At 40.1% G+C, this 13,079-nt stretch overlaps 1 protein-coding gene across 3 annotated transcripts in view; it reads left to right on the forward strand.

The window, feature by feature from the left end:
- The first annotated feature begins 5,922 nt into the window (after positions 1-5,922).
- ahnak (AHNAK nucleoprotein) overlaps positions 5,923-13,079 on the forward strand; it is a 32,244-nt gene continuing 25,087 nt past the window's right edge. For 2 of the 3 annotated variants that reach the window (XM_084668918.1, XM_084668935.1), the window contains exon 1: positions 5,923-6,172. The gene's annotated coding sequence lies outside the window, so the exon portion shown is untranslated. Of the gene's footprint in view, positions 6,173-11,633; positions 11,752-13,079 lie in introns of those variants that run through there. The other variant, XM_084668926.1, reaches the window with a different exon arrangement.

A 13,079-nucleotide genomic window follows, 5' to 3' on the forward strand; every position in this document is an offset into this window, starting at 1 on the left:
TTAGTCAGAGGCCAACCTCTCCCAAAAATTCTCTCCACTCCCTGCCTTCCTATCTTCCCTTCGTCTTTAAACCTAACCGTTCCTTTTCTGCGACACAATTGCACACTCTTCTTTTCTCCAACCAAACTGGAGACAGACTTGTGGATCAGTGTTCATGTCAAACATATACATTTTGTTGATATGCTCTCATCATTTTCTGTCATCTCCACGAGGATGATTTTTGTCATCGCTGGAGGGAGGGAGTCACTCATTTATGGGGATATTTGTTATCATGTGTTTTTTTGACACATAGGGCTCAACTTGGAGACTTGCCTCAACTGACAGATTTATGACTAAGCAAGGAGGTCTGAGATTGCTAGTACAGACCAAGAAGATTGTTTAACAAGGCGATGGATGTTCTTTGGCTGACAACTGGAACACATCGTTTTTATGTGCTCTGCTATCCAGTTATATCAGTTACTGGCCTAATAGTGTTTCCTTTACATGTATAGCATTGTTTGACGTCTCCGCACTAGAAAGGGTTAATGCTGTTTGCACTCAAATGCAGCATGGTAATACAGAACTCGTTTGGAATGAGGAGGGTCAAAGGTCAACTTACATGAAAATAGCTGATAGAGACAGAGGAGGGTTACGATGTTGACATGAACATAACATAGGTGTCATCATCAGGCAGGCTCAGCCACATTGCAAAGTTGTTTCGAGCCACTCCATCTCTCTCATTTCCTTTGACTTTTTTCTGTCTACCTACAAAACCTTTGAGGGAGAAGAGAAATGGTGTCCCTGAGAGAAGAAAGAAGAGAGAGACTGAGAGGGAAAACAGACAGCCCCTGCATTTCTGGACATGAGACCCCATAGTTATAGGCTCATATTACCAGAGTTGGGAGGTGGGGCTGACAGTGGAAAGGATTTTGTGTAACAAAGTTGTACTACAATGCTCAGAAATTCTATAAAACAATCAAACATTGGCATTTGAATTGTACATTTTGCCACCAATCAATGCAAACTAAACTTTTGTTATTGACAGTTTGGTCTGGGTTTGTCTATTTGTCAGTTATTCTTTTCAAATGTGTTGACTTTGATTGCTTGTATGCAGATATGTAGAATTATCAGACTACTGTAGTCAAACAATAATATAGATTTGCAATAAGCTATGTGCAAACACTTTGTACGCAAAACGATATTTGGGTGGACTGAAGAAAACCACACACTTTTTGTTCTCTTTTTTATTAATTCTATTTTCGCTGGAGTGTTTTTTATGACGGAATATTAATTATGCATTGTACAATTTAGTTCCAGGTCAGACAATGTAGTTATTTTTTGGTAAGTGTTACGTAATTGGCCAGTTGGAGTTTACTAGAGGAACTCAATTAGCACAACACAATCTTTCTCAATTATGTCAGACCCCTCTCCCTATCTTTTGTCTCACTATTTTTCTCACTTTTTCTTGCTAATTTTTCTCTCTGTCTCTTTTCTAAGACTTTGCTGTTTGTCAGAAGTATCATTTAGATTGAGAGAGAGAGAAAGAGAGAGGGAGAGAGAGAGAAAGAGAGAGAGAGAGAGAGAGAGAGAGAGAGAGATAGAGAGAGAGAGAGAGAGAGAGAGAGAGAGAGGGAGAGAGAGAGAGAGAGAGAGAGAGAGAGAGAGAGAGAGAGAGAGAGAGAGAGAGAGAGAGAGAGAGAGAGAGAGAGAGAGAGAGAGAGAGAGAGAGAGAGAGAGAAAGAGAAAGAGAGAGTGAGGGGCTATTGTCGTGGTTCAGCTCTTTGAATGGTAAAATATCCCCCCCCTGGTATGGAGGATTGATTGCCATTTCATGTATTGACTTGCTGTGGTAAGGCTGATTTTCAAACCCACCCTATCATAGGGTTAGACTTTTGGAACATTTACAACTATGACTGGAATGTTTAGCTTACATGGAGGTATCTGTCTTGGGTGAACCATACAAGAGGAGGGGTGTGAGGAGATACTGTTTTGATTGATCCATCACACGATGGATCAATGAGGACTCATTGGACACAACTGAGAAATAAATATGCATTTAGAAAACTGCTTAACTAATCTGAATGCTGCACTGCTTTCATGAAATTACCTGAAATACTTACAAATCAAGTAACTGAATCACCCACAGATGTTTTTTGTGTGTTGAAATTGTAGGTGGAGACACATAGTTGTACATGAGACATAGTCCTGACTTTATTAAATTACCAAAGAGTGTCGGACAAGAACAAACATGTAGTAGCAGTTGACAATGAGAATATTTGCCAGTCTAAAGCACTGAGACATGAAGGCTTTTCATAAAGATAGAACCCAAGTTTGTTTAGGTACCAGTAAAGACAATTATAACTTGACAGCCCTTATTCAGAATTGTTTGTTCCATTTTATGTCACTTTTGGGCTTCTGATATTTACACATACACACACACACAGGGCATTGCTATGGAAACATCCCTGCCCTAACAGGTCCCCTTGCTTATTATGTTGCCATGGCAGCCATACCAGAATAGTCTTTTTTTCATACTCACGCTGTCCCTCCCTCGTGTTCGTGACTCACAACTCGCAGTGGAAACCACAACTCAATCTGTCTCTCATTGCCTTTTTTTCTCTGCATTCTTTCTGTACTAGAAGTACGCTTTTACCCATCAGTATCATCTATGCGTGCAGGGAAACCCCAAGGAAAATTAGGAAATAGCTGTGTAACCATGGCAACAATCATAACTCGTGTGTTGTACACACTGTCATGTACACATGACACAGTTTAATAAACAGATTACTGTTGTTTGTCAATGTTACTTGGAAATTATGTGATCATATACCTTGCAAGTTTTTGCTTTGGTAGTAATCCTTTTTGCCCATAAATTTAATGGTCATTTAACAGAACCATGACCATATTCAAAATACCTCTCCAAAATATACAAACTTTGTGAAAATTAAATAGTTGCTTAATGGAATTCAAGATAAGACCACAGGGAGTGAAAAATGTCACACTGCCTTAAATATATTTTATTGAAAAAATGAATAAAAAGAGCTAACTGTGCAAACAATCTTTATTGCATGCAAGATTTGTTTTGCCAGTCCTTGAAGTGGACTTCAAAAAGCAACCATTTTAGTTTAACAACATTTGTAAGCAACCACAATAGCAGCAAACATGTCAGACTCAGTTTCAGTAAAATAAAGATGTGTCACAAAGCATAGCAGCTATTGAAGGGACTCTAAAATATTGTATTATGACATTTCATGGGAATCATTCCAAGACAAAGCATTTACATTTTGTGCAAGTGTTTACAACTTATACAGACTTTTCAGTCGTACAATATACGTATTTACATGTGGGTCAAATAGTAAGATGAAAAGTAAGAGATAGGGCCAGGAAAATTGTAGATTCCATCCCATGATCTCTCAAATGATCTAAGGACACACAGACACTTACTATTCTCCACCAAACACTAGTAGTATTGTTCAGTCAGATGGAATTTCAGCTGGCTATCATCAAATTCATTCCACAGTTTTACTATTGACATTGTGTACTTTTCACTACAGTACATAATCATCTTCAATCGAAACGTCAGCCTGTATCATCTTCAAACTGTAAAATGTCATAAACATGAGTGTCATTCTAGATATTGTTTTCTTTCGGATCTATCAGTCTACATTGCCGTTTTAATCCTGGGTGTGATTGATTACGGCATACATGCACACCCATCACAATCGCCAATCCAGCCTTCGAGCTGGAATCCCATGACTTTCCCTACTTGCCAGCCTGAGTGATTCTGTTTGCATCGTAGTCATGGGCTATGACTCTATCCCCAACTATTTGCACTGGTTCACACAGGCAGGCACACCTAGACCGACAAGGAAACACACCCATTCCCACATATCCTTGATATCCTCCTATTCATTGTAGTATTTCAACATTGATTGCTCACTCAAACTCATTTCAATGGTAGGTTTTGAAATTTAAAACGCAAAGTACAGACAAGTATTAGAAAATGTTTTAGGTTTGCTGACATTTTAAGAAGGACATGTAGTTGCCAAGCAATGAAAAAAACATACAATTCAGCTGGTTCTCCCAGCCACACCCCTACAGCCACACCCTAAAAGGGAGTTTGTCAAACATGTATTCAGTCAACAGGTGCAGGGAAGCGCCATCATCAAGTGAAGGCTGCAGATACATATTTACCTAGACAGAAATTATATATTATATTTTTCTAACACTAACATTGACAGAATCCCTTGTTGAGTTTGAGGACAGTCTAACATCAAAATGTTTTTTTTTTTTATGCAATCAACATTACTTTTGAGAATCATTATTTTTGGGGGAATCCACATTTGTCTGACGAAGAGTGTGTGACCATGTTCACAACATTACTTGTGGGTTGTAAAAAATACATTCTTAAAACACCTTATTCTATATGACTATTGCTTTGAGAATTCCTTCACAGTCCTCGACACTGGCAGTCCAGAAAGATTAATGGCCACACAAATTCCACATAGAACTTTTGGAGTCCCCCCTATCCTACACATGTTTGGTGTTATCTCTTTCACTTTAATCTCGGCATGCAATGATTGGGTATTTTCAAACAAAACAGACGGTGTTTTTTGTTGAATGGTTCAGACTGTTTTGGTGAGAAAACAGAACAGATCTCTTATGACTCATAGTGTGTGCCACAGTGTAGTGTGTGCCACACCCTGTTCTTCTCCACAAAGACATGTTGCTACTTCCTCCCTGTTTGCTCTCCTGTTTGCTATTTCATCTCAGTGAGTAGGGGCGTGACATCTGTATATGAAAAAAGGGTGGTTCAAGGATACATCTTGAGACATAAAGGCATCCACACAAACACACGCCCAAACATACAGTATGCATACAGCCTAACTTTGCAAGCAAATACTCATGCAAATGTCAACATACCCATATATGCCTTCAAACACCCACACCCACACATTAAAGTTTTATTTGAATTGTAATTCCACTTACCTTTCCTTCAGTTCTTTTCCCACAGTAAGATTACATCAATCTTAAGTGATGCTCCTCATAGTTTTAATAAAATATTTTTCACATGTAACATTTGAGCTGCTTTGAATTTTTGACCTAGAGAGGCTTCTAACATGGGATGAGACAGCATTCCACTGGACTTGGTTACAGGTAACACAGTCTGATGCAACTGTGGATTCTTGGGTATGCAGCCACAGCAGTATGATTTTTTTTTGATGTACTGATGTAAGACGATTGCAAAAACTGTAGTACAGCCACAATCAAATCTATTGTTGCACATATATTAGAAACCATTTAAAAGAGTGTGATACTAATAATTTACAAGAATCTACATTAGTGACAGTTTAATATTACAGTTGATTTATGAAGCGTTAAAAAGTTGTAACAATATTTTTTCTCTGTTTCAAACAAATGTCCCAAAGACGTTAAAGGGCAAGGTGTTCAATGTTAAGGTAACTTGCTTGCAATCATGAAGATATTACAGGTAGAAAAGAGCAAAAATCACATATTGGTAAGAGTCATGACAAAAACTACAAAGGACACATGTTATAAATCATACAAAGCGCAACATTCATGGGGAGATTTGAACCTAGGACCAGTTGATCCAAAGTCAAGAGTTTTATCCATGAACCTTCTCACCACTTGTTGCTTGTATGGTTAAACATTCATCCAGTTTGTAGACCAAATCATATCAATAGATTTGATGTTCTGTTGTTAATTTCTTTAGATTTATTCCTGCCCCTTTTTGTCCCAACCTTTTGGGATAGAAAGGTTTTCTATTACATGTCATTTGAGCACTGTAGCTGTATGACTCAGACATTGGGTGGGCCGAGCTAAAGCGCTGGACGACCACTCCCTGTACACCGTTACCTCCCTCCCTCTGCAACCAGGAGCCCTACCCTTGCTCCTGTCCATCCATTCTTCATTGCACGGAGTAACAGCCACGCAGACCTGAAAAAAAGTGAAAAGCACTCGGAGGGGAGGAAAAAAAGGGTGGAGGGAGGAAAAAACGCCCTGGAGCCCGAGAGAGAGAAAGTCGATACATAAATATTAGAGAGAGGGAGAATCTGTTACAGATAGAAAATTGAGTTTGGGAAGAAGTACTTTTATTGACAGGGACGGAGAAGACAACACTACCAAGGATGCTCAAGCTGGTGTGAAAGTTTTGGCAGCACAGACTGCGCAGGTAAGAACATTAGAATTGTGTGTATTCAAAACTTTCGATCTTGTCTCGGAAATTAGCCTACTTGTTTTAATAACTTACTAATAGAAAGTCATTGTATGTATAATGTGCACATGGCGTGGCAATAGTTCTGATTTGAGTTTGTTTTGATACGTTGGAAATTTTAAAATGGTCATTATAGCGGAGTAATGTGTTTACTACTGAGAAAAAGACGATTGATGTTGTCTTGCAATTGTATTTATTGTTCGAAGTTCTACAATTTTGGACACGAGAAGTGGGTGTGTATCCACACCCACATGAATTTGGGAACAGGGTTGCCCACTTTGATCTGCTGTTTTATTGCGCACTGAAGATTATTGCGCCTGGGGATAAAAGAACGATGTCATTTGTAAAAGTGAAAGAAACTGTTCATCGCGTGGCAATATTGCCTAATTGTGGTAAACCTTAACTTTCTAAATGTAGCCTAATCGGCTACAGCAGATTAATCGAGCCTGTGCAACGTGGAGGTCGATCCACCAAACCTCGCCCACAAACTATTCGCATTGTAGTGAGAAAACGCCCAAAGATTGTAAAGTTTACTTTAAGAAGCCTACTCAAAGCCTATCCACATATTATGCTCTATTGATTGGAGACCTACAGTTGTGAAACAGGAAGATTTTTCCATGAGTAGTAATATTAGGTGTTGTGAATAGTTACTGCGATGGATCGGCTAAATCTTGTTAGTGCATATTCTTCTGTCTACTCTCACCTCCTTCTCCTTTTCGAGAGACACGCCCAAGGGTAAAGAAAAAGTAGGGCTGCAATCATGTTCAGTCGTTTCAAGACAACGATTTCACTTATCCTCGTCCTCACTAACCAATGCTATGCATCAGCATTGATGTAGTATAGGCGATGAAAGAATGGGATTATTCTAAATGAACTGCCATTTTCTAGACCAGTTTATACTTTAGGTTAGGCTGTGTGTTTTTGTGTCACCCGTTTTAACATGTGGATATGGGTGGAGTTTGGGAACTCTTGTCCGTTTTACCTCGATTCTTTTAACCTGGGCTGCAGGCCAGGGTGTGGAGAGGGAGGGAGAGAGAGGCGGAGAAAGGGAGAGGGGGATGGGCGGGGGTGGGGGGTAATGGAATGCAGCGGTTTGGAAAGACTTACTAATTGAAACCAGCTTTGAGGCAAAAAGGGGGAAAAGCAAGACTCAGAGTTGAGAAAAAGAGGGGATTTATCATCTTAAAATGAGGAAAAGTAGGATGCCTTTTGTTGATTGACACGTACAACTCAAACATGACTCCGGGCAATTTGCCTGTCATTTGTCTGTCCTTTGTGATAGACAAACTTTACTAGAATTGCGCAACAACATGTTCTCACTAATTCTGATAATTTACAGATATGGAATAAGACAGCCTTAACAAGTCCAGACGTGTTTAGACTAGTTGGTCATAAATTCGAATTTCCCCACCCATCCCCCTTTGTGCCACACCCTAAACTCTCAGGAGTCAGGAAGGCTTCTTAGAAAGCTAGCTTAAGGCTGTCATGAAAATCAACCAAGCTCATGTTTAGTGCCACAAAGATGCCTGGAATTTCTGAGATTGCTGTTCTCAAAGGAATTAAAGGCATTATGTGGTGGATGATACATAGTTACAAAGTTTAATTTGGTAAAATATTGTATGTTGAATGTTTTGTAGTTTTTTCTAGTACTTGTAGGCCTATATTGAATTTGTGTCTGCAATTGTGCGATCCAAAGTAAGTCAGCAGTATCTGTAGGCCCACACAAAGCCAAACAAGATACGCTATTCCCAATAAACCTTAGGAAAATCCTTTACTTTTCAACTAACTGAGCAAACAAAGCCATCAATTAATTTCTCTCTCTCCTCATGCTTTGAGATGCTTTGCTGTCTATCATTGCTTTCATAAACACAGTCAGTAGAAGGTGTTCGGCAGAGGGCCCTACCAAGCTTGCCATGGTTTTGGCCCTTGCTGAGTGTTGATAGAGGGGAGAGGAGTGGCACTCTGGGGCTTCGCCAGTGTGAAACGGAAAGAGCCTGGAGCAGCACACTTCCTCTGTTACATCCTCCGGGGTGTGTGTGTGTGTGTGGTGTGTGTGTGTGTGTGTGTGGTGTGGTGTGTGTGGGTGGGGGGTGGGGGGGGGTAGCAGGGGTGTGTCAGCATGTGGTTGAAGGAGGTTGGTGTGATATGGACTAAATAGAGAAGGACAAGAGAAGAGGGGGACTCAGATGCCTATCGGGTGAAAGTGTGTTATCTTACCATAGTTTGTATTCACACATGAATTGGCCCCAGCATATAGGGCTGGATAAAGAAAAAATGATCTTGCTGTAACGGCATTCTTATTCTCACAAGTGACACTTTAGGAAAACTATGTCTGTTTGTCAAGATAAACTAAAAACAAACTTCTCTTTGCAGAAGGGATTTGAAAATACAGTATTAAATCTGACAGTTTTTCAGGATAGAAGTAGTTGAAAGTTAGTACAACTGAAGTGCATCTGGGAGATCCCAACGCCTTGTAGGCTCCAAGTGAAATGTTGCAATTGAAGGTAGTGAACGACCATTGCAAAAGACTTGGATAAACTGTAGAACCACTCCCTATTTGTCCACAGTTGGTATGGAATGCTTTGACATGTCTTGAGTATGCACCAAAAGCACTTATCGCCCTGTCTGGATGTTGAGAAATACAAATCACAGAGCTGTGTTACAGACTTTACTAGGACCTATCAACATCCTCATGTCACCTATGTAGTTCAGATTTTCCACTCTGATCCCACCCAAAAAGTGTTCTTACTCTCTTGACTGGAAGCTTAAGTTCCATTTTGGGGATATGCTTACGATGTATTTTTTTGGCACGATTTGTTAATCAATTAAAATTAATTTCCTTTTAAGGATTGACTTGGCTGCTAGTTTTGCATGGGCATGGATAAGAAAGGCATGAGGGCTTTTTGTCTGTATCTGCATGACCCAAGGGTTTTTTCCTGTGTTGCAGAAGAATTATCCTAAGATTACAAGCTATAAACCTGATGTAACCTTAGGTGTGTTCATCTGCTCCCCTCCCCCTTTCCAACCGACTTCTACCCACCCTCCTCTACTAAGGAGAAGGGGTGACGTGTGGTGTCCGTAAAGGTTGTTTGAAACAAGGGCCCGAAATACCAGGGTAGCCGTGGAAATGTTAATTTAGTTTGTAGCAAGCCTGGCAACAAAAGACACTCCTACTGTACCTTAGTAAATACTACTACAAATGTTTTACTCCTTGATTACAAAGAGCACACAAAGCAAAAGCAATGTTGTCTTGTCTCAGGTAAGTGTTATAATAAGTGGATAACATGCAGCAAATGGACTGGGTTGGAATTGAACCCGGGCTGCTCCAGTAAGTTTTCAAATCATGGATATAGTGCTGTTGGATGAAACACAAGTTTTCCCCTCCCTCTCTCCCATCTCTTCCACTTTCCTCTTTCTCTCTCTTCTGTTGTGAAACTAGTCATGCATGTTTAAAAAAAGATTGTGTCTTCATATCACTGGCTCTATGTTTAAGTTCTTCCCTTTAACAATAATCAATATGCTTTTTTGTTCTGGGGGGGGGGGGGCATTAAGAAGTAACTTGGAAGAGTCTTTGTTTATGCATCCACTTAAAACAGCACAGCAGCAACTCAGCAAGTATGTAGGTCAATCTACACACAAAAAAGATCTAGAAACACTCAGTTGGAGTTCTTTGTCAAATTTTACTTCTACACAAGCGGTTGTTGTTTTCTCCTAAAAACAAAGTTCTCATAAAAACAAAGTTTCCCCTAATATTTCCATAAGTGTGTGACTAGGTCCTGCCAAAGTCACAATAGTTTAATCAGGAGCAGTCGGGTTGGCGTCAGTGGGAAGACATTGGTCTTCAGCAGGACTGTGGTTGCTGGTGCGGACCAGCATTTGTTTTGACTTACATTCTTCCCACATGCGTCACATACACATCTCATATCTGTGCTTTCAGGGAAAATGGTCTTTTCCAAGTTGGCTTTTGTCATCTTGACTAAAAGCCCTGTCTTAAAACACTTGGAGGAAGGGAGACAAACGCACAGAGACAGTTTTGTTTGAAAATGTTCAAGATGGTTCTCTGTCCTCTTAACTGTAGTCTCTTTATTTGTGTTTAATCAAATTGGTGCTTGCCACAGTTTTAGGCTCCTAAAATGCTTGATCTCTAATCAAGGTCATGCTGTAGCCTTTTCTCCAGTTAAGTTTACTCCCTTTAAGTTAATCACCATGATGGGCTGCTCCAAATCTTTTGATTGAATGTCTTATTGGCCGTCTCCTCAGCCGTTATGATAAACAAGTAAAAAAAAAATCTCCCTAGGTGTTTCCAAAGGCTGGCAGGGTGTGACATCTTTATGTCATACAGGTATAGGCAGCCGGTGGGTATGATGGCAGTGATGATTGCACAAGCCCTGAGGGCTAAGAAAAATGTGTCCTGTTCTGTGTTGGTATGAACCCTGTGCTGACTTGCAGTGTGTGTGGGTGAGCTGAGTGAGGCCGGGTAGAGCGGAGAGTTGGGGAGCAGAGACAGAGGACATTTCTTTGGAGTTAGTCACCGTGGGGAGAGGCTGGGCTCTCTTCCAGCTGGCCTGACGGCTCTATCAAGGAATGTGTGTGACTGGAGGGTTGGGTGGGGCTCTGCTCTCTGAGTACTTCTCCCTAAGCAAGCAGCTCTTAGGTAGAGAGCGGGATGGCGTGTCCACCTCTCTATCCCCAACCGAGGTTGCCTGTACTGTTCTACATGGGTGTGTACTAACCACTGCCCATTTAATTCCTCATTCAAGTGTGCATGTCTGTTTGTGTGTGGAATGGGAAGAGTTTAATTGTGATGGTCAAAACAGCGCAGTAGGCTACACTGTTTTCTTTTTGATGTTGCCCTTAGACATGCGTAGGATCTGAGCCTCGGCTTAAGTTTCCTCACTGTACCTGGAATCTTATTCCTGTTCAAACAGTTCCAGGAATATCTCATCAATGACTCTAAACAGACAAGACATAGTGTGCTTGTATATAAAAAAATTGCATTGTTGTTTTTCTGTGGACAGGAAGGGAAAAAAAAAGTTCTGAACTAAATCCTGTTTCATGCATCAAAAGTACACAAGTCAACACGTTGTTGACATGGTATCACTTACTATTTAAACCTCATCCAGTTGCTTTTATCTTGTCTGAAATGTCTAAACTGTCATGCCAGACACGAAAACTGATCATGGATGTCAAAGATCACCTGTACATTTCAAAGGACAGATAACTACACATAGCTCTCAGTGTATCTTGAATAATAGAGAGCTCATCAGTGTTGTCTCTCTGTACTCTTGTGACAGCCAACTTGATGTAATCTGCCTGGGGTCTGATGTCTTAGAGTGTACACAGCTGCTATGGCCCACGTTGCTGTACGCAAACACAGGGACAACCGCGCACGGCTTGGCATTTGTCGTGACAGTGCTCTGTCTATTTCAGTGTCAACAGTACCAGCCCAAGTACAGAAATAAACCGCCAACAGAAAATAAAGCAGTAAGATTGGTAGAAGTTTTAGCTGGGAGTTGCGATGACACATTTGAATAAAGGTATGAAATAACCAACGAGTAAAAGGATAATGTGAAAGGACTGGTTCACTTTTCTGTTTGTGGATGCCATGCATCAGTGAAAGGCTTTGTTTGGGTTGTGCAACATTCAACAGGTAAAGATAAACTGATCCAGTAAACTTATGGAAGTTGTTATTTTGCGTTCCTTTATTCTCTTTTGGTTGTTGACAAAATATATCGCTGTAATTACAGGCCTATCAATGTATAGGAATACTTTTGGACATGTGCAGTTTGTAACATTTTATTATAACAGTTATTTGCCACCAGTTTCTTTGAGATTACAACCTGTTCAGGATATATAGCTTAAAGGGAGGAGACTAATAATAGTTGTTATGTTGCTGTCACCAGCAAATACCTGCCTGTACAATCATTGCTCATTTGTTTTGTTGATGTTTCAGCTCCAGCGAAAGTTCCTAACACTCTCATGTTATTATGAGAGTGTTTGGAATGCCAAAACATTGCATGATGTAAGCAATTTACTGGTTTGTCTTCGTATAGTTTACCTCAAGCCATTTGACCTATATACCAACATTTATTAGCAAACAGTAGACCTTTTAAGAAACAAAAGCAACAGGTGGAGGTTTAGTGTTCACACACCCTGTGTCTGTGTAAACACAAGAAAAACAGAAGAAGTCAGTAACAATTGGCAGTGGCTGTTTAGAAGGCCTTTTACCTTTTGCCACGTGATATGATGACTCTCATGATGTGATTGTAAAACTACCTACATATGAAATCACAATCTCACTACAGCAAGTCTTGCTAGGATAAAACATCTCAACAACACCTTCTTCCCTGCATCTTTGTGACGTGTATGTGTGTTCTTAACCAAAGGGTGACTGTGCTACGATGGCCAGAAGATGTACATCTCTGGATCTAAAAGTGCATTCTTAGATCTAGCAATAAAACAAAACTTTTTTTCATGTTTAGTTAAAAACACTTTCGTGATTAGTTAAAACCACAACACTTTAAACAACAGAGTTAAAATGGATATCACAGTCCTCTGCAGTGTTCAATGGGTTTAATTGTGTTTAATTGTCTCCAAACTGCACAGATGCATTTCTTGTTATTGGGCTCAGTCATGAGACTTGTATTTGACTTGATGTGAAAGCACCACTGTTGAAGCGTAACCAAAGCAGCTCCATTTATTTACTTTAGGGGGGTGTTCAATCCCGTTGCACGCCTACATCAATATCTCCCGCTCTAAGATTTATCATTGCAACCTTGGGGTGCTGTGATTGATAAAAAATTTGTGTTTAAGGTAAAGGTCCATTATGCCTGTGAAGTCAAAACAGATCAAGCAAAGTGTAAAT

Source organism: Hypomesus nipponensis, chromosome 1, assembly GCF_054491055.1.
Source record: "Hypomesus nipponensis isolate SF chromosome 1, ASM5449105v1, whole genome shotgun sequence".
Taxonomy (NCBI): domain Eukaryota; kingdom Metazoa; phylum Chordata; class Actinopteri; order Osmeriformes; family Osmeridae; genus Hypomesus; species Hypomesus nipponensis.